This window comes from Vicia villosa, linkage group LG1, assembly GCF_029867415.1.
Source record: "Vicia villosa cultivar HV-30 ecotype Madison, WI linkage group LG1, Vvil1.0, whole genome shotgun sequence".
Taxonomy (NCBI): domain Eukaryota; kingdom Viridiplantae; phylum Streptophyta; class Magnoliopsida; order Fabales; family Fabaceae; genus Vicia; species Vicia villosa.
This window is the reverse complement of record NC_081180.1, coordinates 132,246,961-132,272,102: the sequence shown is the minus strand read 5'-3', so window position 1 is coordinate 132,272,102 and position 25,142 is coordinate 132,246,961.

The window sequence follows — 25,142 nt, the reverse complement described above, 5'->3', positions numbered from 1 at the left end:
ATTAGTTTACAGAAAATCTAAAGAATACAACTTAGTAGGATTCTGCGATGCTGACTATGCTGGAGACAGAATTGAAAGAAAGAGCACTTCAGGAAGTTGCCAATTTCTTGGAAGTCATTTGATCTCCTGGTACAGCAAGAAGCAAGCAACTATTGCTCTATCAACAACAGAAGCAGAATATGTCGCTGCTGCTGGTTGTAGTACACAGATGCTCTGGATGAAGAGTCAGCTAGAAGATTATCAGATATTTGAGAGTAACATTCCTATATTCTGTGATAATACTTCTGCTATATGTTTATCTAAGAATCCTATTCTTCATTCAAAAGCTAAACATATTGAGATTAAACATCATTTCATAAGGGACTATGTTCAGAAGGGTGTTATATCTTTAAACTTTGTGGATACAGACCATCAATGGGCTGATATCTTTACAAAACCCCTGGCTGAAGATAGGTTTAAGTTCATTCTGAAAAACATCAGTATGGATTTATGCCCAGAATAAGAAGATGAGAAGTTCTCATGTATGAGTATCTTCTGAAATGAATGTGGAACAATTTTTATATATCAGAAGTTCTGATTGAAATCTTTTAGAAATTATGATTCTGTTATTACTAACGTTTCATTGTCTAAGTTGATTCAGAACCTCTTTTAAAGCAAAACAGCTGTAACGTTTTATCTCGGGATGGTAAACCTGTCGTTACTATTCATGGATAAGCGCGCGTGCAGTTGAAGGGACGCCGACCATAGGTAACTGTGCTAGTCACCTCATTTGTCTTTATTATCTCTCCTCACGTCACGTAACATTAAATGCTTTTCATCATTTACTCTCTTTTCAGTTTTCTTATTATACTCTTCAAACGTTTCTCTTTCCCTCTTATATTTTCTCTACTACACTTTGTCCTTGTTTTCCTTCCCTATCCTTTTTGCATGCGTATCGAACCCTAGCTGCTCATTATCTGCAAATCCATCATGAACTCTTCATCAAGCCCAGGAAATCATGAAAATGATCAAAATAACAAGAGAAAAGCTGTTGAAACATCACCTTCCAAACCCAAAAAGATAAAAATCACCTATGATCCTCTCAAGGTGAATCCATTCGAAGCAATGTTATCTGGAAACTATTCTAGACGTGTGTTTCAACCCCCTGGTGAAAGCCCTCCATCATCTCCATCTTCTTCCTCATCTTGTTTCCTTCTAGACTCAACTTCCTCTTCATCTAACCTTTCCTCTCCCTCAACCCATTCCGAAGAAATCTCTTCATCTTCCCCCGCTGAGAATGTTGTCTCTGATAAAGATTGTGGAAGATCTGCATCAGAACCAAGTCTCCCTGACCCCTCGCCTGGAAGTCCAAGAAGCAGTCAATAAGGCGTTTCACTCCTTCATGGCATGCTGACACAGACTTTGTCTTAGCTAGGGTCTTAGGCTTTGGTCTTTGTAGTTTTCTTTTCCTTGTTGCATCTGCTTGTTAAACATCTTCATGTAATATCTTTTGATTATCAATGAAAAGTTTCTTTGTTTTTACATTCCAGTGTTTTTTATTTGTCGTTTTAATCATCTGAATCTTTTGAAATATTCTTTTTTGATGTTATGACAAAAAGGGGGAGAAGATAAATGATAAATGATTTGATAAATCTATCAGTTGCTGGGTACAGCTCCCACACATTTACTAACGAGAACTGCAAGTTCTATATGGTTTAAGTGTTTTGCAGGTATAAAGAAGTGAAGAAAATCTTCAAAGCAAACACAAGAAGCAAAACCATGGAAACTGAAGCAAGCCGAGTGCTGTCAAGCTTCAGAAATCAGAAGCAAGAAAGAAGAATGAATCAGAAGCACTGATAATAGAATTTGATCCATATTTGTCTATTTTCTTTGACAAAATTCTATTTGCTCTGATACATTATTTGCTCTGATACATTATTTTAGCCTATATGGCTCTGATACATATAATGTGTTCGAATATACATTTTATGTTCTGACTCGTTCATGCTGACTTTTGTCGTTTAGTTTTTGTTCTGTAACATTTCAGGATGTAGAGATGCTCAGATGATGCTCTGGTACATTCAACAATGTTCTGATACAAATCTAGCATGAAGTGATGTTGGTAGAAATTCAAAGCTCTGAAGCTATCCGAGGGAAGCAGAAATCAGAAGCTGCGAATGTTCTAAAGATCCAGAAAACTCAAGTTCTGAAGCTGTCCTAAATGGAAGCAGAAATCAGAAGCTGTGAATGTTCAAAAGATCAAAGAAATTCAAGTTCTGAAGCTGTCCTAGATGGAAGCAGAAGTCAGAAGCTGTGAATGTTCAGAAGATCAAAGAAATTCAAGTTCTGAAGCTGTCCTAGATGGAAGCAGGAATCAGAAGCTGTGAGTGTTCTAGGGATCTAAAGAAATTCTAGTTCTGAAGCTGTCCTATGGAAGCAGAAGTCAGAAGCTATGAATTCTCTGAAGACAGAAGCTTATATGATCGTCTCTACCGAAATAATCAGGGAAGTCTTTTATTAAAGTTCTTCGAGTATTTATTTCAGGGGGAGATTATTTATCTCAGGGGGAGATTGTTAATCTCAGGGGGAGACATATTCATATGCTTATGCTATAGCTGTGTAATTTGTCTTTTGCCGTCTGTTCTTTCTGATCGCAAATTCATATCATTTATATATGTTTTTGTCATCATCAAAAAGGGGGAGATTGTTAGAACAAGATTTGTTCTGATCAATTATCTTAGTTTTGATGATAACAATAATATGAATTTTGCTTAAGATAATATGGTACTCTAATCCAATGCAATTTCCCTTTCAGGAAATATATAAAGAGTACGCATAATTCAGCGCTCAGAAGCTTTGTCTCAAAGGGTTCAGCATGCAACATCAGAACATGGTCTGGCAAGACATCAGAAGATGGTCGAAGCTGAATCAGAACATGGGTCTATGGAAGCATCAGAAGAACAAGAGAACAGAAGCACTGAAGTTCTGATGGTATCACGCTCAGAAGCACTTCAAGGTCAGAAGATCAGAAGATGCTATGCACCAAGCTGTTTGACTCTGATGATATTCAAACGTTGTATTCACAAACATCAGATCAGAAGAAAGTACAAGTGGCAAGCTACGCTGACTGACAAAAGGAACGTTAAAAGCTATTAAAGGCTATGTCAGTAGACACAGCGTGAACAAGGCTCGAGGTAGTTGACAAAAGCGTATAACATTAAATGCGATGCTGTACGGAACACGCAAAGCATTAAATGCACTCAACGGTCATCTTCTCCAACGCCTATAAATATGAAGTTCTGATGAGAAGCAAGGTTAACGATTCTGCACCAAAACAACTCAAATTAACTTGCTGAAAACGCTGTTCAAATCAAAACTCAGAATCTTCATCTTCATCAAAGCTCACTACATTGCTGTTGTAATATATTAGTGAGATTAAGCTTAAACGTTAAGAGAAATATCACAGTTTGTGATTATCGCTTTTAAGAAGCAATTGTAATACTCTTAGAATTGATTACATTAAGTTGTAAGGAACTAGAGTGATCGTGTGGATCAGAATACTCTAGGAAGTCTTAGAGGTTATCTAAGCAGGTTGTAACTAGAGTGATCGTGTGGATCAGTAGACTCTAGAAAAGTCTTAGAGGGTATCTAAGCAGTTGTTCCTGGAGTGATCAGTGTGTGATCAGAAGACTCTGGAAGACTTAGTTGCTGACTAAGTGGAAAACCATTGTAATCCGTGCGATTAGTGGATTAAATCCTCAGTTGAGGTAAATCATCTCTGCGGGGGTGGACTGGAGTAGTTTAGTTAACAACGAACCAGGATAAAAATAACTGTGCAATTTATTTTTATCTGTCAAGTTTTTAAAGTTACACTTATTCAAACCCCCCCTTTCTAAGTGTTTTTCTATCCTTCAGTTACATGATATTTCTTAGGTTGTGTCACATGCTTTTTAGTGTGTGTTATGTGAAATATTTTGGCATGTGATGTGTGCCTAATATCATGGGAGTGGCCAAACTTAAATTGATTATACAGAGGCTTGTATGATATTTTCATATCATCCACAGAATCAAGCTTGTATGGGGTCTCACCCTCATAACCAATGCCAATTCTTTTGTTTCTAAAAACACCATATATCATAGAAGCAAGATGACTTCTGCCAATACTTCTAGATAGGAACTTTCTGAAGCTCGAGTCATATTCTTTCAGAATATGGTTCAGACTCGGAATGGACTTTTCTGAATCAGAAGAGGATCCAACATTATTGGATAATTTTAAAACTTTTTCTTTTAATTCAGAATTTTCCAATTCAAGCTTCTTAGTTTCAAATTCAAATTGCTTCTTCAGCTTTTTGTATTTGATACTAAGATGAGCCTTGAGTTCCAGAAGTTCAGTTAAACTGGAAACTAACTCTTCTTTGGATAGTTCAGAAAATACCTCTTCAGAATCTGATTCTGATGCAGATTCTGATCCATCATCCACTGTGGCCATTAGTGCAAGGTTTGCCTGCTCGCCTACAGAGTCTGATTCTGATTCTGAATCATCCCATGTTGCCATAAGACCTTTCTTCTTATGAAACTTCTTCTTGGGATTCTCCTTCTGAAGTTTTGGACATTCATTCTTGAAGTGTCCAGGCTCATTGCACTCATAGCAGATGACCTTGTTCTTGTCAGATCTTCTGCCTCCAGAAGATTCTTCTCTTTCATGGTTCTTTGAACTTCTGAAGCTCTTGAACTTCCTTTGCTTGCTTTTCCAGAGTTGGTTTACCCTTCTGGAGATCATGGACAGTTCATCTTCTTCTTCTTCTTCTTCTTCTTCTTCTTCTGATTCTTCAGAATCTTCTTCTTCAGCCTGAAAAGCGTTAGTGCATTTTTTATAATTAGATTTTAATGCAATAGACTTACCTTTCTTCTGAGGTTCATTTGCGTCAAGCTCAATTTCATGACTCCTCAGGGCGCTGATCAGCTCTTCCAAAGAGACTTCATTCAGATTCTTTGCTATCTTGAATGTAGTCACCATTGGGCCCCATCTTCTGGGCAAGCTTCTGATGATCTTCTTTACGTGATCAGCGTTGGTGTAGCCTTTGTCCAGAACTCTTAATCCAGCAGTTTGCGTTTGAAATCTTGAGAACATTTTCTCAATGTTTTCATCATCCTCCATCTTGAAGGCTTCATATTTCTGGATTAAGGCAAAAGCTTTGGTTTCCTTGACTTGAGTATTTCCTTCATGGGTCATTTTCAATGACTCGTATATGTCATAGGCAGTTTCCCTGTTAGATATCTTCTCATACTCAGCATATGAGATAGCATTCAGCAAAACAATCCTACACTTGTGATGATTTTTGAATTCCTTCTTTTGCTCATCAGTCATCTCTTGTCTTGTGAGCTTTACACCACTGGCTTTAACTGGATGTTTGTAACCATCCATCAGGAGATCCCATAAATCAGCATCTAGACCAAGGAAGTAACTTTCAAGTTTATCTTTCCAGTATTCAAAGTTTTCACCATCAAATACTGGTGGTCTAGTATAACCATTGTAACCATTTCCATTGTATTGCTCAGCAGAGCCAGATGTAGACGGAATTGTTGGATCTTCACCAGCCATCTTGACTTAAAGCGTTTCTCTCTTCCTAAATCTTTTCTAAACACGGTTAAGTGCTTGCACCTTAGAACCGGCGCTCTGATACCAATTGAAGGATAGAAAAACACTTAGAAAGGGGGGGTTGAATAAGTGTAGTTTCAAAACTTGTAAGATAAAAACAACTTGAACAATTATTTTTATCCTGGTTCGTTGTTAACTAAACTACTCCAGTCCACCCTTGACAAGGTGATTTACCTCAACTGAGGATTTAATCCACTAATCACTCAAGATTACAATGGTTATCCACTTAGACAACTGCTAAGTCTTCTAGAGTCTTCTGATCACAACCTGATCACTCTAGGAACAATCTGCTTAGATACCCTCTAAGACTTTTCTAGAGTATTCTGATCTACCTGATCACTCTAGTCCTTTACAAATTAATGTAAACAAATTCTAAGAGTATTACAATGCTTCTGAAAAGCTATAATCACAACTGTGATATTTCGCTTAAAGTTTAAGCTTAACCTCACTATAATATTACAACAGCAATAAGTGAGGTTGAAGATGAAGTTATGAGAGCTTTTGAATTTGACAGCGTTTCTGTAAATTTGCGCAAGAGTTGTATTCAGCTTCTCATCAGAACTTCTATTTATAGGCGTATGAGAAGATGACCGTTGGGAGCATTTAATGCTTTGTGTATTCCGTACAACATTGCATTTAATGTTTCACTCTTTTGTCAACTACCCCGAGCCTTGCTTTTGCTGTGACTACTGACGTTGCCGTTAATAGCTTCTAACGTTCCTTTTGTCAGTCAGCATAGCCTGCCATCTTGTACTTGATTCTGATTGATCTTTTGTAGATACAACGTTTGAATCTTCAGAGTCAATACAGCTTGGTGCAGAGCATCTTCTTGTCTTCTGACCTTGAAGTGCTTCTGAGCGTGATACCATGAGAACTTCAATGCTCCTGCTTCTGATCTCAAGTGCTTCTGATGCTTCCATAGACCATGTTCTGCTTCTGCTTGACCATCTTCTGATGTCTTGCCAGACCATGTTCTGATGTTGCATGCTGAACCTTCTGAGTCAGTGCTTCTAGCGCTGATTTTGTGCATACTCTTTATATAATTCCTGAAATGGAAATTGCATAGTATTAGAGTACCACATTATTTCATACAAAATTCATATACATTGTTATCATCAAAACTAAGAATATTGATCCGAACAAATCTTGTTCTAACAGATACCACTTTGAAAGAATTTAGGGTTAATTCTGTTTTCAGACTGACTGGGCATTTGAATCCCTTGTTTGGCTGACTGGACTTGCTATCAATTAAAATTTTTGCCTCAACCAAGGATCGAACCTACTACTAGTATGTTAATGAGCAATATCTCAACTAACTGAGCTACACTTTTTTTGTTGAAACTAAATGTTTTTTGTTTACTTTTCTTATTAATGTTTTAACTGAATAAAAACTGTACATATTAATTATTAAATTTTTTATAAACTATTAATATATATACTTTTATATAAAATATATTTATATTAAAACTGTACATATAAAATGAATAATTTTTTTAAAAAAAACTGTACATATAAAATGAATATATTTTTTTAAAAAACCGTACATTTTTATAAATTTGTTTGTTTATACAATATACATATTAATTTTTAATTTTTTTTTGTTTTACAATTTACAATTAATAGATGATGCAATAACTGTACATTTACAATTAATTTTTATATATAACTGAATTTCTAAAAATTATTTTATTTATTGTATATATTAACTAAATAAAATAAATATAGATGATGCAATAATTATAAAACTAATTATATTTTTCAATTATAAAACTGAGCAATAATTAATAAATTCCTAACAAATATTAACGTTTTATTTTTTTATATAATATATTAACATCTCAAATTTATAATTTTCTAAAAAAACTGAGCAATTCCTATAAAAAATTAAGCAATATTAATTTATATTAGTTATACTAAATTTTTATATTAGTTATACCAAAATATACTTTATATATTAATAGTTAGTTTATAATATTTTAAGGACTCCTAGTATAATGTTAACATTTTTTTTGTTATATATATATTAAAAAAAAATTATATTAACATTAACAACATTTATTTTGTTTTATATATATGTTAAAATTTTTTATGTTAACTGAATGTTAACGTTCAGTATATTTATATATATGTAACATATATACTAAATTTTTTTATTTTATATGTTAAATAAATGTTAATATTCAGTATATATATATATATATATATATATATATATATATATATATATATATATATATATATATATATATATATATATATATATATATATATATATATATATATATATATATATATATATATATTAACATTTTTGTTTATTACATTTAAAAAAGTTAATTAAAAAATTATATAAAAACGTTAAGTAAAAACGTTATTAAAAACTTGAAAGTGTTATAAAAATTTAATTTATAAAAGACCTATCAATTTTTAAAAATCAAAAACTTAAAAAGTTCAATTAGAAAAAAATTCAAACTTATAAAAATCCAGACTTAGAATAATCAATTTATAAAAACATTTCAATGCATGTGTTAACAAATGAAAACAGTTGGCTTAATGGTTTGGTGCTTAGCATTTATGAGTATAGTCCTGGGTTTGAATCCCATAGGAGGTAAGTTTTTAACATTTTATTTCTATGTTTTCAAACAATATTGACATGTCATTATTTAAATAAAGGGAAATTAATGCCACATTAGCAGATCCCCCACGTCCAGTCAGCCAAACAAGGGATAGGGGCTGAAAACAGAATCTATGTTTTATAGGGGGCGGTTTACAAAAAAAAAACTTCAGGGGGGCAAAATCGAAACTCGCCCTAATGGCAGGGGCATCGTATATTTAACCCAAGAATCTAAAAGGGCCAGCGCCTGGACGTCGTCTACATTGCATGTTGTGATCGAAGCCATAAATGGGAGACAAGATATCCGTTTAGTAACATGGGAAACGATGGTTCACATCCACCACATACACTACTTAGGGGCATCTTGCACCATATTAGACACAGAGGAATCGATCTTTGAACCCTTTATAGTTCAAGGTATAGGCTTGGAGGAAACTCCTGTCGAGGAATCCGTTGATGGAAATCCAACTGCCTTTGTCTACTCCTTTCAACTAAAAAAAAGAGAAAAATAATCCTAGGGTAGGTTCTATAAACAGTGCCACACAAACTATCTCGAAAGTTTTTATAAATCCCCAGCCGTTGGGGCACAGTTGAGAAGGGGCTATGTTCAGGGTAGTCAGGAGGTCGGCTTCAAAATCGGAGAAAGGTATTTGGATTTTGAAATCTTCGAGTACCCATATGTAAAAGTAAAAGAATTCGTTTGACACTCCTCTAGGCCAGTATGTGCAAAATCTTTCTCCGTCAAAACAAGGCTTTAGTATCACGTCCTCTTCATTCCCTGTGGACGAAAGGTTCAAGTTGGAACGGATTTTTCCTATATCACTGATAACTACCGTGTTATGGCTGTAACTCAGGACTTCTGAATCGATGAAGGACCCGTTCATCTTCATCAATACTTCCACGAAACCTGAGGCGGTGACGATTTGGAATAAGTGCCGCTAAGAGTCGAGAAAACATCACCATAAACTTCTCTAATATTTTGATCAAAATTAGCATGTCCCGAGTGACCCTCGCACTCCTTCATGCATTTAGCCTAGAGCCCACTTCTCTCTTGGGTGTTTCAAGGAATAGGTACATTCCTCGAATCATCCCACTCTCGTATGAGCATCATAACCAGAAAAAGTAAAAACGGAGATAGAGTAGAGAGTTACCTGTGTGATGAGGAGAAAAGGTTAAAACACATTGATGAGAAGGAGAAGGCGAAAGTAGTCTTGGAGCATATGAGAATGTGTGAGTGAAGAAGAGAGAGCAAGGGTGGAATGTCCTTAAATCTTGGTCAAAGAGGTGATGGGGCTAGGGAATAGAAGCATGATGGTAGTTATTTCCCTATAAAAGGTTGTCATTATGAGAGAAGGCCAAAAGATCATGATGGGATGCACACCCATTATTATTTTTAAAAACCCACTGACACACGCAGGCAATCTGTGGCCGTTGGATCATGGGGAACAATTAGGGTCATCGTCCTGGGAATTAGGAGTCAGGGGACGAACATATCGGCCAATTAGACCCCGTGATTGAGTGACTTATGTACACTCTAAAAATTCCTAAAGCCATTTTGTTAATCGTATAAAGAATATACATGGAAGTAGGGTTAAAGAGCAAGAGGTTTGCATATATGTAGGAGGTCGGATGTAAGGATTACTCAGATCCGGGCTATGAGGCCGGGTGAAGGAGGTTCCCCAAACCGGGCTCGATGAGTAAGGTCAGTAGGAACGAGGTACATGCCTAGCTGGAAAGTTGCATGGAAGTCACAGAAACAAAGAGGGAGTGTAACACTCTCATCAAATGTGACGGTGGATGTTATAGAGACTTTAATGGTGTATCTAAAGGATTGTTACTTCATGAACATGGAGGGAGAAGGTTAAGTATAAAAGGAAAGCCTCCCATGGAGGAAAGGAGCCAAGACATTGAACCACAAAGCACTCAATACCCTAAAGAATACCTAACAATTGTGGTCTTGTCTGATTTGCTTCAGGAAGACTATCCAAAGGTGTTTATCAGGAACACTCATTAATAAACACCTCAATAGAAAAACAAAGGGTGGGGATTTTTTTAAGAGTTTATGTTCATTTTGTTTATTAGGAGATGTTTATTTCGTATATTTTAAATTTAATTTTCGAAATGTGATTTTAAATTTTTGCATTCGCATATTTGTTTTAGGTAATTATAAATTATACTTGGAAAATTTTCATTCTCGAAAGTTTTTTTTTTTAATTTTTCTTTCTCGTATAATTGAATGTGAATCTTATATTCCATTAAAAATGAGAGGTAATAATCAATAACTTCCCAACTCCATTTATTTAAGTTATTTATTTTTTATTTTAAATTTCTAAATTAAAATATATTTTATAAATATTTTTGGAAACTTAATTATTTACCAAACACAAATATATGCATAAAATTAAATGTTCCCAACTTCCCAAAAATAAATTCTTAGGATTGTAGTTTTAATCCTTGAAACAAACACACTCTTAAAAATTTGAAATATTTGAATTATTGTTTATTATTTATGGGCGATAGCCTTCCCACCAATATGACTGTCGCAAGCTCCTTTTTAGACTCTAGCAAGTACCAGGGTGCTTGTTCTCTCAGGCACTATAGCACTGGGGATGCTCTTCCCATTTTATAAAGTTTTTCTGACAGAAGGGTGTATTTAGCAACCTATTTTCAGACTCTCCGCGCCCCCCCTTCATCTTGTGGGAGTTCGTCCTCCTGCAGGTTGTGTGGTATGGGCGACATTCAACTAGGATCGAGAATGACTTCCAGGGGTACATTTCACCTACCTCAATGTTTGAGGCGGCGATAGTCTTCTGAGTAACTATTCTTTTAAACCCTGTTGTTTTTTAGCTTGAGAGTTTGGACAGAAGGTCTGATATGAAGTTTTGTTCACGGCGAACATGTTTTACTTCAATAGATGTAAAATGTGTAGATAGACAGTGTACCTTATGTAGATATTTTATCAGCTGAGGTTCTTTGGCCTAGTACAGTCTAGAGACTTGGTTAACGACTAACTGGGTATAACCATTGGCTTTTAGTCGGGCGGCCCTTATCTCTAAGGCAAGTACCATGCTGGAAATGGGGGCTTCGTACAACGCCTGATTGTTGTATCTTTGAACTCAAACTTTAATGCTTGCCCGATCAGCAAGTCACTCGGTCCTTTTAAGATTATTCTTGCACCGCTTCTCTTAACGTTTGAGTCACCATCAACTGATAATGTCCACTCTAGTAACGTCTCCTCATTTGTAGGCGAGCTAAATTCTACCATAAAATCTATCAGGGGTTTGGGATTTGATGTTTCCTCTCGAGATATATTGAATATCATACTCTATAAGCTCTACCACCCAGGACATTATTCTTCCCGCCATTTATGTTTTTTCAAGACTTGTCGAATAAGATAGTTCGTTTTCATGAGGATCTTGTGTCCATTGAAATAGGGCGTAGATTTCGTGATATGATAACGATAGCCAATGCTAGTGTGGACCTCCGATTTTTTTTAATACCGGGCCATACCTCTGATCTGTAGAGATACGTGAACTGACTCTTTTTTGTCGCTTAATGCTTTCGCATTTTTTGAAAATATCATAGAGTCGCCACCGACCTTTTATTTTATCCAATTAAGGAAAGGTTTATAAAAGAAACAGAAAAAAGACCTTTAAGAAATTCTGGGTAAGGGGGTAGGTTATACAAAGGGAAGGTGTTAGCACCCTTTGTATCCATGGTTATCCATGGGCTCTTAAGTTTGCTTAGCTCACTTGTCTTTCGATCACTTTTCAATTGCTCTGAAATTGCTCATATGTGGTTTCAAATACTTTTGTAAATTGAATTTTGTAATGATCCGTGTGTGGATGTATACAAAATGCTTGTTTATCTTTCGAAAGATGTTTTGAAAAGAACGTTAACTTTGTAATAACCCGTGTTTGGATGTATACAAAGTATTGTCTTTTTTTGAAAGTTTTGAAAAATCAACAGTGTATGAGAATTTTGTTTGTTTTGATTTGAGCAAGCAAACTAGGAGGTCTACCCTGAGTTGTAAGGTCTTTATCCTATTTCCTTTAAAAATCTATCCTTTCACCGGATATAAAAGCAAGGTTCGATTTTGTACTCAAAACAGTAGAATTTGACTTTGATTTTGAAAGAATGAGAAGGGTATTACCTTAAGAGGTGCAAATGTGATTGTGATTGGATTCAGATATTTATCTTTGAAGTTAGTGATCTAACGGTTCAATTTTATCTTTGACATACACGCAGTTTATATTTGCTGGAAATTAAGGTGCGGAAATGTAAAGTGCGGAAAGTAAATCTACGCTATTACATCGATTGTGCGGGAAATGTAAACTAGCCTATTTACATGAATTTGACATCCTATACATTTATCTAGGAATTTTAAATTGCAAGAAAAATAAAAGGCATGTTTTTGGATTTTTTATGATTGATTTTAATTATAATTAATGCATGATTAATTAAATTAAAATGAAGAAAAAAGATGAAAATAGATTTAAACCTAGAAATTAAGTTTAAAATATGTACAAAATATTTGTTAATTAATTTTAAAACAAAACTAATTTTTTTGGAATTTTTGGAAATTGATTTGAAATTGATTTAAGTTAATTAAAACATAATTATGCAAATAATTATACAAATAATTTAAACTTAAAAAGAAAATTATTCAAAATATGTACAAAATTAGCTTATAATATATAAACAATATTTAACACAAAGAACAATTTTTTTTTATGATTTTTTGATTGGTTAGAATAATTAAAAAGCAAATATATAAATATATACTAATTAATTATGCAAAATATTAAAATTTTGAAGAAAATAAAATATTTTTATTTCAGAAAATAATATATTATTTTAGAAGTCTAAAAATATTTTTTGTGTATTTTTTGGATTTTTAAAACTATTTTAAATTAATTTAACAAAGAAATTAAAATAAAATAGAAAATAAAATAGAAAATAAAAGGATACTGATCCTGTGTGGTAATCAGTGAGGGCGCATGGTGGGGAAGAGTGATCTGGCGCGTTGAATCATTCATTAAATGAGATCAGATGGTCCAGAAATTGAGGCACGTGGTGATCAGTACACCTGCAAAAGCACTGGATTAGTGGAAAGTTTAAAAACACGCGCGCGCTTCTGGACCAATGAGGGGGAGACACCTCATCGTCTTCAACCTTCAGACAAGGCCTTTTACAGCGCTTTTGTAAAAAAGCGCTATTGTAAGTGAACCCTAAATCTGCAAAATAACGAATAGGGTCAAACAAGCATAGAAATCAAGCGCGATGGTACCATTGGATTCGTCTTGTTCCACTGAATGTAACCCTGCCCTTAATTTGTTTTAATTTTGGCCCTAATGAAGAACCCTAATTTTGAGCTAAGAAAACCCTAAAATGGTATATGCTACAAACATCCATTAAAATCCAATTGAAGCTCCAGAAACGACCAGAGCTTCAAACCAAACACAATTATGCATCTACATCTTGTTAAATATGCGTGTGTTATGAGATATAAGTTGGTTTTAGTTTGAACAAACCGTGGCCTATATAGCTCGATTCAGTGATGTTTAGGACTTGGAAATGATTGGAATAGTTTCAGTGAAGCTCAGAGATGATGTTTGAATGCTTAGTTTGTATTGAAATGGACTGAAATTAAAAACTCGAATTTGAATTTTCTTTGAATTTTTTTCAAGTGATTACAAGTGTATATGAGCAAGGCTTTGTTTCTGATTCGTGTCTTCTTATTACTGAAGTGCTATAGCCTATTTATAAGCATTAGAGTGCTTAGAAACTAAGCCAAAAGCATTGATGAGTTTTTTTGGAATCTTGACTTTTTCAACATTGGTAGCTTTGCCTTTAAGCCACCATGGCTTGATTTTCTTCTTCTCCTCTGCTGTACTTTGCTTTGGGACAGAGTTGAATGAGTCATGCTTGGAATACAAGCTATTCTTTATCCATTTCATTTTCTTTTTAATTTTAATCTTAAAATAAGATAAAATTATGCCAAAAATGGATAAAAAATGGTGTGGGCTTAGTCTTGGTCGTGGGAGGCCCATATCATCATGGAAATGATGTTTGAATGCTGAAAACTTGGCCCCATTTGGAAAAAATACATTTTTGAGCAATGTTGATTTCATGCATTTTCCCAAAATTTAGCCAACTTCAACAAGGTGTAAATCCTTCAATTTTTGTCATATGAAGGAGATCTTGCACTTTTTAGAAACCTCAAAGAGTCCTCTAACCAATGTCTTTGGTCTCATGTCAAAATGATTTTTGAAGCTCCTTGTGTGTCCTTTTGAAAAAAGTGTCTTTTTGTTGACTTTGAAAATGACCTGTAATGTCTTTGATCATATTTTTCAAATGGTGAATCCAATGACCATGGGATCAATGGCATTTGAAAGATAATTGAATTTCCTTCAAAACAAGCTTTGGTTTGAATTTTTTGGATGAAGGATGAGAGAGTTATGATCAGTCAAAGTTGAGTTGACTTTTCAGGCAAAAACCCTAATTTTGAATCTTAGAGTTTTGTTGATTTTTGATCTTTCCTTGATGAATTATGATCATCCAATGATCAAATGATGAATCCTTTGACAAAATATGGACTTTGACAAAAAATTTCATTTTTGACTGTCTGTTGACTTTTCTGGTCAAACGGGTCGTCTGTTGACTGTTTGAGCTGCTGACGGTGCGTCTGAGTGAATTGAAGTTTGAAAATTTGTATGATGGTACTTTGAGATATATGGATGTGTATGAAATCCATTTGAGCTCTCAAAAACTTGTTGCTCCTGTAAAAACAAGAAAAACCCTGATTAGGGACTGTTTGTGTAGGAGACAGTTAAGCGTACCTGATTTTTGTGCAGTGTTGAGTCTCTGCTAATCGCTTGATATTCAGAAGACTTATAGAGCAAAAATCTTGGAATTTTGAATTGTGAAAGATTGATTTGATTGATGGTACAAAACACTGAGAATTGTACTGCCAGCAGTTTGGCTGTCGACTGACTGTTCAGGTATTGACGTAGCAGTTAGAGTGAAAAATCAACAGTCAAAGTTAATTTTCTTTTTTGTTGTTTTTTGTTTTTGTTTTATGTGAAAAATGAAAGTTTATTTACATGACTTGTTAGAAAAACACAGACATAATAAATAACTAATATTTACGGTATGCGGGCAAAATTACCGATAATAACCCTGAAAATCATTTAATGCACAGAAATAGGAATATTTGACTGGCAGAAAACACACAAAATATTATCTTAGTAATTAAGCAATATTATGACAAATAGTACAACATTTAATACTGACAGTACAAATATCACATACTATATTGAACAGTACGACGAATAAACGGTACATTTAAGAAATAAGAAATACGGCAAATTTTAAGAATGACGATTAATGACCCATGCTATGAACAATAACATGTAGATGATTGGGAGTGCAACCATTGCAGGTCCACACTCTTCAGGACTATGCAGGCAGAAGAAAGTCATGATCACCGTAGCAATGGTGATGACTGTAAGAAACAGTGTCTCTATCCACTTTGCCATTCTTGTCAGGGAAGAAGAGAAAGGATGGATTATGAAGTAGAAATTTGAGATATGAATTAGAATTTGATGTGAGATTTTATGAAAGAAAATGAGAGGTATTTATAGAATGGAAAGAAGGATAGAGACGTTGGGGAATGATGTGATTCCGTACAAAAGGAAAATTTGAGTGGAAGTAAGATTTGAAAGAAAGTGTATGATAGTGTTGGAAAAAGAGAGATTTGATTTTTGAAAAAGAGATTTGAAAAGATTTTTGCAAATAATGGAATATAGTACAAAAATTAGTGGGAAACAAAAGATAATAATAATCTACTTGTTACCAGTACAGTCTGAGTTTCCTGATTCTGCGCCTGCAAAAAGATTTAACTCTGTACCAATTGTGTCAGTACCATTTATCTGTAAATAAATAAATAGCATGTGTGAAGTAATAAACAGTATTTGGCGTTTGCGTAAGAATAAATTCAACTGCAGGCCAAATTACTGTATAAGAAAAATTCTAAAAACTAAGTATTTCATATGTCAGGATATTTGTTGAAATAAAAATCCATGATTATATGAGACCCTTAATTTTCAGATTGGAGTTTTCTTGAAAAATATGTGGGCAAATTTTGGGGTATAACAGCTAGCTTTTCAATATTTTGATATCGTGTTTCGGAAACTTTGAACACCTTTATAAAATAGACGGACATTTCTTCCCTGTCCGTCTCCTGGACAAGTATTGAACTCATTACTTGATCTGTAATTGAGAGGTAAAGGAGTAGTGGCGATTCCTCTCTCGGGAGATTGAGAATAGGTGGCAACGTGAGAAAGGCTTTTACCTTCGAGAAAGCCTCCTCATATTCTATGGCCCATTCAAACCTTTCCCTTTTCTTCAGGTAAGCAAAGAAAAGGAAGGTTGTGTCGCCCGCTGATGACTTCTCGGTAAGTGTATCGATAGTGACGTTGTAATAAAATAAGATTGTATCCACATGGACTGCTATTTAACAAAAAAATAATTGTGTGAGTTCAAAAGTACTAATTGTGGGGGGTTTTCAAGTTTGATTTTTAGAATTTAAAGTTGTTCTGACAATAATGCGAAAGCGGTTAGGTTTTGCTTATAATCCCTTATTTATCCCCTGTTGATGTTTAATACACCACATGAATGATAAAGTCATTATACTTTCACGACGAATTAACAAAACCACTATACCCAATCTCTTGGTGTATAGCTCACTAATTTCTATTAGAGGTATCGTATCCCTATTCAACCAGCATAAGTGAAATTAGGCGATGCAACAAGACGTTAATTCATATGCCACTACTAGAGGTCTCATATCCTTATTCAACCAGCGTAAGTACAATGATTGCCCTAGTTCCAACGCATAAACTAATGGTCAGTAATCCTTATTCATCCATAATGAGATTAACAAAGTATCTCAAATAAACAGTCAAGAGGCAAATAAAAAAAATATAACTTCAATTATTCAAGCGTTGACAAATTAAACATATGTCATAACAGGTTCAAAATAAGTTCATTAAAGAAAACCTAACCTATAAGTGTTTAGCTACTTATACTGATACAAACAAATATCAAGTGATAAGATGAACATTGCATGAGAAAATCCTTAAAGAACTGACCTCCAATGGCTTATAATTCTCTCGAAATTGTACTCTATGTACTCTTTTTTGTCACTTTTAGTCAAAATTCGCAGAACCCCTAATAAGATGCCGAAAATCCCCTTTTAAAGCACTCAGGATGAATCAGAACGCGTCAGAAAAAGCCTAAAAAAAGGGTCACCGCGCACGTCATGAGAAGCATCAAGCGTGCGATGCAACTTGTACATGCATAGCACACACACGATGGCGCACGATGCAACACACAATTTTTCCTGAAACGTTACTCCTACTAGCTCCTTTTTCAGCCAATTTTCTCTAAGAACCTATTTCTTTATACTTGGTTCTTTTTGTATCATTCTTTAGCATTTATGTCTCGCACTTGCTCATCTTTGACTGATTTTTCTCTAATTCTTTGACGAAATATATGTAATGACAGAGTGTTATCACAACCCCAAACTTAGTTTGTTGTTTGTCCTCTCACTTGCAACTGCATTTGCGGAGACTCAGACTGCCAAAGATGCTGTGGGGAGTGATGAAGCTGAAGCCGTCCAGGATGAAGCTGAAGCCGTCCAGGATGAAGAGCAGCCTGACATCTAGTAACATTTTCTTGTTATTTTGTTAGTCATCCATGGGGATGCATGTTTTATAATATTTGAATAGTTTCTTTTTTGTTTTCCATGCTTTTCCGAACACCATATTTTGAACCCTTTACGGCCACGCACAATGTTATGTTTTCTGCCCCTTGTGGCTTTTTAAAGTTATGTCTCCTTCACATGCACTCCTATTGGTTTACTTTTGCCATTTATTCACCATGCTTTGTAGAGAGAGGTAGATGTCTATATAATCCCCCAAAAGTGAGACCCGTTCCACAAGAAGAAACACTTATAAGCAAAGGCATCCCTGTCTAGATTTCTTGTTAATTACGAATATTCCATGGGCCAATAGACTGTTTGACACGATATGGATTAATGTTTCGCAGGACCAAGGAGGGTTAACTCAACTCGGGGAACCGAGGAGTTCATTCGGATGGGAGTGAATCCGCATAATCGATATGTTAATCGAATTGGTGGACCAAGGAGGTTTAAATCAACTCGGGAGCCGAGGAGTGCCTACTTAACTCGGGGAACCGAGGAGTGCAGTCCGCTTGAAGTGAATCCGCATAACCGATATGTTACTCGATCAGGGGGACCAAGGAGTTTTAACTCATCTCAGGGAATCAAGGAGTGCAGACTGAACTTGGGGAACCGAGGAGTGCAGTTGGCTGGGAATGAATCCTCAGAACCGATATGTTACTCGACTCGGTGGACTGAGGAGTGTCATGAATTTAGGTCAATTTTAATTTATCGTGGAGCATTCCACCTCTTGTAATCAAATAAAGGTACACTTACACATGAATCGAGGGTGCCTCATTAAAAACCCTTGCACTTGGAAGGGAAAAGAATGCAACCCACAATTAGATTTATTATAGTCATTACTATTTTTAGCTGATATAAAAATTCATACTGGTTACATTCCAAGCCATATGCATCTCCACCTCATCCAAAATTTCTAATTTATAAGCCACATTGTTCAATATCTGCCTAATCTTGTATTAACCTTCCCAGTTTGACCCCATTTTGCTTTTCTTCTTTTTGTTTGTGATCTTCTTTAGCACCAAGTCTCCTTCATGAAAGCATTTTGGCCGAACTGTAGAATTGAACTTTCGAGCCACTATTTGCTTCGTTGCTATTTCCCTGACATGGTCCATGTCACTAGCTTCTTCTACCAAATCGGCAGAGTTTTCCAATTCTTCCCAATTTAGGGTTTCCTCGAAGTTTGATCGGCGCCAAGTCAGAGAGCTAACCTCCACCGGTATCATTGCGTCGACTCCTTATACCTTGCAGAAGGGTGTTTCTTCGGTGGTAAAATGTAGGGTGGTATGGTAGAACTAGATAATCTCATGAAGGTATTAGGTCCATAGCCCATTGGCTTTATCGAGCTTCTTCTTCATGACTGGCAAGATGATTTTGTTTGCCATCTCTGCTTGGAATTGACCTATGGGTGCTCCACCGTTATGAACTGGCGGCCTATGCCAAAATGCCAGCAAAATTCCATAATAGACGAGCTCGCAAAGTGCTTGCCGTTATTAGATACAATGATTCCAAGAAAACCAAATTGGCATATGATATTTCTCTAGTAAAAACGTCTCACTCTTTCAGCCGTGATCCGAGGCACAGCCTCAGCCTCAATCCATTTGGTGAAGTAATCCACCGCCACTATCCAAAATTTTAACTAGTCGGTAGCCAAAGGAAAAGGACCGAGGATGTTAGCTCCCCATTGATAGAACGACCAGAGGAATATCATAGAGTGCAGCAACGAGTATATATATAATGTGAAATGCTAACGAGTATCCCCGAAACACTCGTTAGTATGATCCATGTATTATTTTTAGCTTTATCAAGGGTCGATGCATCTCCAACCGGACCCGTCTTTTGGAACGTGGATTAGTGAAATTGAGTTGTAAATATTGAGTCAACCAATCTAATAAAAGTTAAGTTAAATCAGTCCATTCATGGATTTTTTTTTGATAAACAAAGATGACATTAAAAAAGCACAAGGGGTGCTATCCAACAATTACAAGAAAAGAGAGTCAAAGACATCTCCCAAACAACAACCAACCTACAAAACCCAAACTATATCCTAATACAAAAATCCGGCTTAACGCACCAATCCACCCAAAGAATGGAATCACACACTTTATAAAAGGAAGTCTTGCTATACATATGAATGTTATGTTAGAGTTTGTCTTATATTACTCAACTAAAATTGCAATACAATATATATGTGAATTTTTATCTATCCAATTCAAAAAGTTGGGTAAGGTTACCTCCGGTCTAAAATGCTTTGAAAATAATAAATAATTATAATGTTAAAATTAAATAGAATCATATAATTGGTTGAAGGTACACTATCCAACTTTTGTGATGAATATAGAAGATCTCCTCAAATACATATTATCTTCCGGGAAATAAATGCTACTGTTAAAAGCATGCTTAAAAGTTTAAATTCCAGACTAAAAGTACAAACCTATTTATACAAATAAAAAATTATAAAGTTGATGATACTGCCTCTTAAAAACAGGCCGTGTAATACACATACATTATATTGGATAAAGCTAACATGTGCCATTGGGGCACATGTTAGGAAACCTAAATATAGAAAATTTGTATTGAAAAACGTAATAAACACATTAATTATCAACTTTTAATGAAAACAATACACAATTTTTAAGAAAAAATTTCCATATTTAACTCTTATATAACATGTGCCCTAAGGGCACATGTTAGCATTACCCATATATATATATATATATATATATATATATATATATATATATATATATATATATATATATATATATATATATATATATATATATATATATATATATATATATATATATATAAGTGATATTCTTACTCCAAGAGTAAATTATTAGCACTTACTCCAAATCTGGACCATTGATTCTTCTCAATCTAATAGTTAAAAATATTAAGTAATTAAATGTGGAGAGAGAAAATTACTATTTATTACTTAATATTTTTAACCATTAGATTGAGAAGAATCAATGGTCCAGATTTGGGGTAAGTGCTAATAATTTACTCTTGCAGTAAGAATATCCCTTATATATATATATATATATATATATATATATATATATATATATATATATATATATATATATATATATATATATATATATATAGGGAGCATATCAAGTGAGAGCATTTTATAATGAGAGATGAGAGAAACAAATATTAACCATTGAATTCATCAAGAGAGAGAAAGTAATAGCCACATTAATGTATTAACATTATCTCTCTTGATGAATTCAATGGTTGATATTTATTTCTCTCATCTCTCATTATAAAATTACTATTTATTACTTAATATTTTTAACCATTAGATTAAGAAGAATCAATGGTCCAGATTTGGAGTAAGTGCTAATAATATACTCTTGGAGTAAGAATATCCCTTATATATATATATATATATATATATATATATATATATATATATATATATATATATATATATATATTAAAAATATCCCTCTTGGAGTAAAAATATTAAGTATTTGCTTTCTCGTTTTTACAGGGATTGAAGTGATATTACTGTCGTTATCCAGTTAATAATGTTTTGAGTAATGATTTTTAAAAAGGGTTTTGGTATCAAGAAGTAACGATTGCATGGAAATTAAGTAAAGACGATAAAAAGTTGAGTTTTGAACGGTTTAAGAAAACATGTCAAGATTAGATTTCGTTAACATATTTCCTATATATCCGATTAATCAAGTGTATGAACTTATTTATGATCAATATAATCACGCATCCTTTCAATATCGTTTATCTCTAAAGCGATATCGTGAGTATTATCATATTAATCACTAGATAATATCTCATGTCAACAATTAACATAATAATCTTTGGAGCTTGATACAAGCGATTATCAACTCACAAATCTATCTCTAGAGTTTGTTCCTTGATAGATAAATATCTTAGGTCATGGTTTAAAAAACACCCCTCAATAATGATTCAAATCATATAAATACATTAACAACAAAGATATTCACCATATATTGATCATCAACCAAGTTCATACACAAAATATTAAAAGAAATACATAATCTATAAGCTAACTACCTCTAATCTTGACACAAGAGAAATTTAGCTATCCATAGACATAGCATCTTCAACAACAAGTAAAATGAGAAAATGACCAAACATAAACGTTGATTTCTTGACTATTGATATGAAATCAACTTCAATTCTTTTCTTTTACAATAATTTTGCTCTGATTTCTCCCCCAAAATATGTGCGTTATCCCCAAAATATTTGAATGAAGGCTTAAATAGAGGAACAAAAATACGCAGACTGTGCTTAGCCTGCTTTTGCATGCTATTACTTAAACTGCCTTAAAGCGCGCCAGATTGGCGCTTAGCACCAAACTCTACGCCAAACCATCCTTCCTCGCGCTATGACCGCGCTAAGCCTGCCCTGCTGCAACTGATTTTTCTCCAAAATTGCTTGAAATCCAATTCCAAGTCATTCCAAGCTCCAAGCTTCCACAAAATGCATAAACCTAAAATTTCTTACAAAAAAATGATTAACTACCTACTATTTACTCGATTAAATAATAATTCGATTATTTATACTAAAACAAGGGGTTTTAACAATAATATGCAATAAACAAATTTAAAAGCACCACAATCTAACTAAATATTAACACATTTTTGTACCTAACAACTCTCCCCAACTTGCATTTTTGTTTGTCCACAAACAAAAACAAAACTTAACAACAAGAAACAAGAAGGATTTTCTAACAAAGTCAACCAGATAAAAATTATGATTCAAACTTAACAAAAGCGCACGCACAGGTAATTCTCAAATGCTTTCTCAGAATCAGAACATGATCATGAAGTAAGTTCTAAACACAAAAATCAACAATGCATACTTAAGCAAAAACATGTTCATATTCGAATTACCTAATTTTTGTTTCCATAATTGCATCGAGAACAATTAACATATTTACATGGGACAAAACACTCTCACTAGTAATTGTGCCAATATCCTGAATAATTCATGCATTTACCTAGACAAGCAAAGAGAAATTACTAAAACAAAGATCACTAAGGATTTTCAAGGTTGAACTTGGCTTGGGTTAACAACAAAAGATAATATAAATAAGGCCATTGAAGCAAAAACAGGTAAAGATCACAAAGAGCATTTCAACTTTGCACAACTTTCATTCTTGCTCAATCAATAGATGCTATCATCATCATTGGCCTCCGTATACCGAACCATCTCACCATTGACCTCATCATCAGCAGCATCCGCAACATCTGCCCCCTCCTGCTAAACTAGCATGCCCTTAGGCCATTTGCATGAGCCAAGAACTCCTCCCGAATCCTCAAGGAATGGTCAACCTGAGGCTCACGAATCTGCATTTGAAGATGGTGCATGGAATCATGCATAAACATAAAATCTCAATGGTTTGCCTCCAGCATCTCCTAAGTGTACAAACAAGATAACTCAACCCGCTGACGAGGTGATACTACTGCAGGCTTAGGTATACAGTATCTCTCAATGAAAGCATCATTAATCACACCTTCTATCACTTGATGACCATTTGAAGGAATAGGAACCCTCGCTTTCTTGCACAACCCCATAATCAGCCCTGGATAGGTCAATTGACACGAAGTGTAGTCACCAAATATAGTACCACTAAAAGCAACCTTTCTCAACTCTTTTCAATGAGCCTAGCAACATCAGCAGTCTTACCAAACACAATATAGTACAGGAGGCAAGCAGTTTCCATCAGAATAGAGGAGGTGTGACTTCGCGGCCTTATGTTATAAAGGACCACCGACATCAAACCCGAGCTTTTGCTTTCAAATCCCTCCGATGAAAATTCAATGGTAACCCAACACCATTCACATCATACGTATGTCCAAACAAAGCTAACTGGTCTTTCACAAGCTCAAAATCCCAACCCCCAGCTTTCATTTTCTCAAGATACTTACACAACTCATCATCACCTAAAACCAAAATGGTTTACAAGGAACTCATTAATTGCTTGCCTTGAAAAGGAAATTTCTCGATCACGCACCCAAGTATTAAATGCAAAGTGTTGCCCATCAGTAGTTGGCAACGCATTCACATAAAACTCACAAACAATCTCTAAATGCAACTTTGGTTCTGGCTCACACAATTACTCTCAATTCCTCTTTGCAAACAACCTCACACATTTTCTATGACAACCATCAGAAAGGATCCTAACAAACCTCTCCGACCACACTTTCCATTGCTCCAAAGACGGTACCTAGCCTCTTGGTCTGGTCCCAAAAATATTTCCCTGTTGAAAGGGACAGCTTGGGACCCATGTGAAGAACCGGCCCCACTCGCGAACCTCTGCCTCTTAGGTTCCATGTGCAAAAATAAACAAAATCACACAAACTAACACCAAACCATTAAAATAGAATTTTTCTTCATTACTCCAGAGTGTTAAGAACCCATAATCAACATTAACAAACACAAAAACATTAATGGAAGCAGAGAAAAAATTCAAAACTTCTAGGCTGCGCTAAGCCCCAAAACGCACTCTAAGCGCGCTCTGCAAAATAGAGAAATTCTCTTCTCTGCACAAACATCAACCCCATTTCTAAATAATACCACATCTTCACAATTTCATCACTACCAAAACATTCTAAGCACAAATATTTAAACTCTCCTACCCTAAACCTCATTATCATTAAAAGATTCAAAGTTCTACCAATATCAAACCCTAAAAGTAACATGCAACAAGGTTTTTAAGAAATAAAGATAGAAAATTGAAGAAAAACCTGAGATTGATGAAGGATTAGGGTGAGATAGCAAGATAATCACAACAAAATTTATTTTGGTGAATTATTTTTGTGAAATTGAGAGAGAACAAGAGATTTAAGAGTGGAAAGTTTGAGAAAGAGGCAAAAATGAACCTCTCTCAACCCTAAATCACTCTAAAACACCGAACTAGGCCGGGTCAAAAGTTGGGCCTGCGTAAAAAAACTTATTATTATTATTTTTTTCACGCAGGGCGCGCTAAGCTCCAAATATCATGCTTATCGCAAAACTCTCTGCCTGTTTTTTTCCTTTAGGTTCCAGGGCACGCTAAGTGCACACAGACCGCGCTAAGCCCGCTCTACAACATAGTTTTTCAAATCTGCACCAATTTGCAC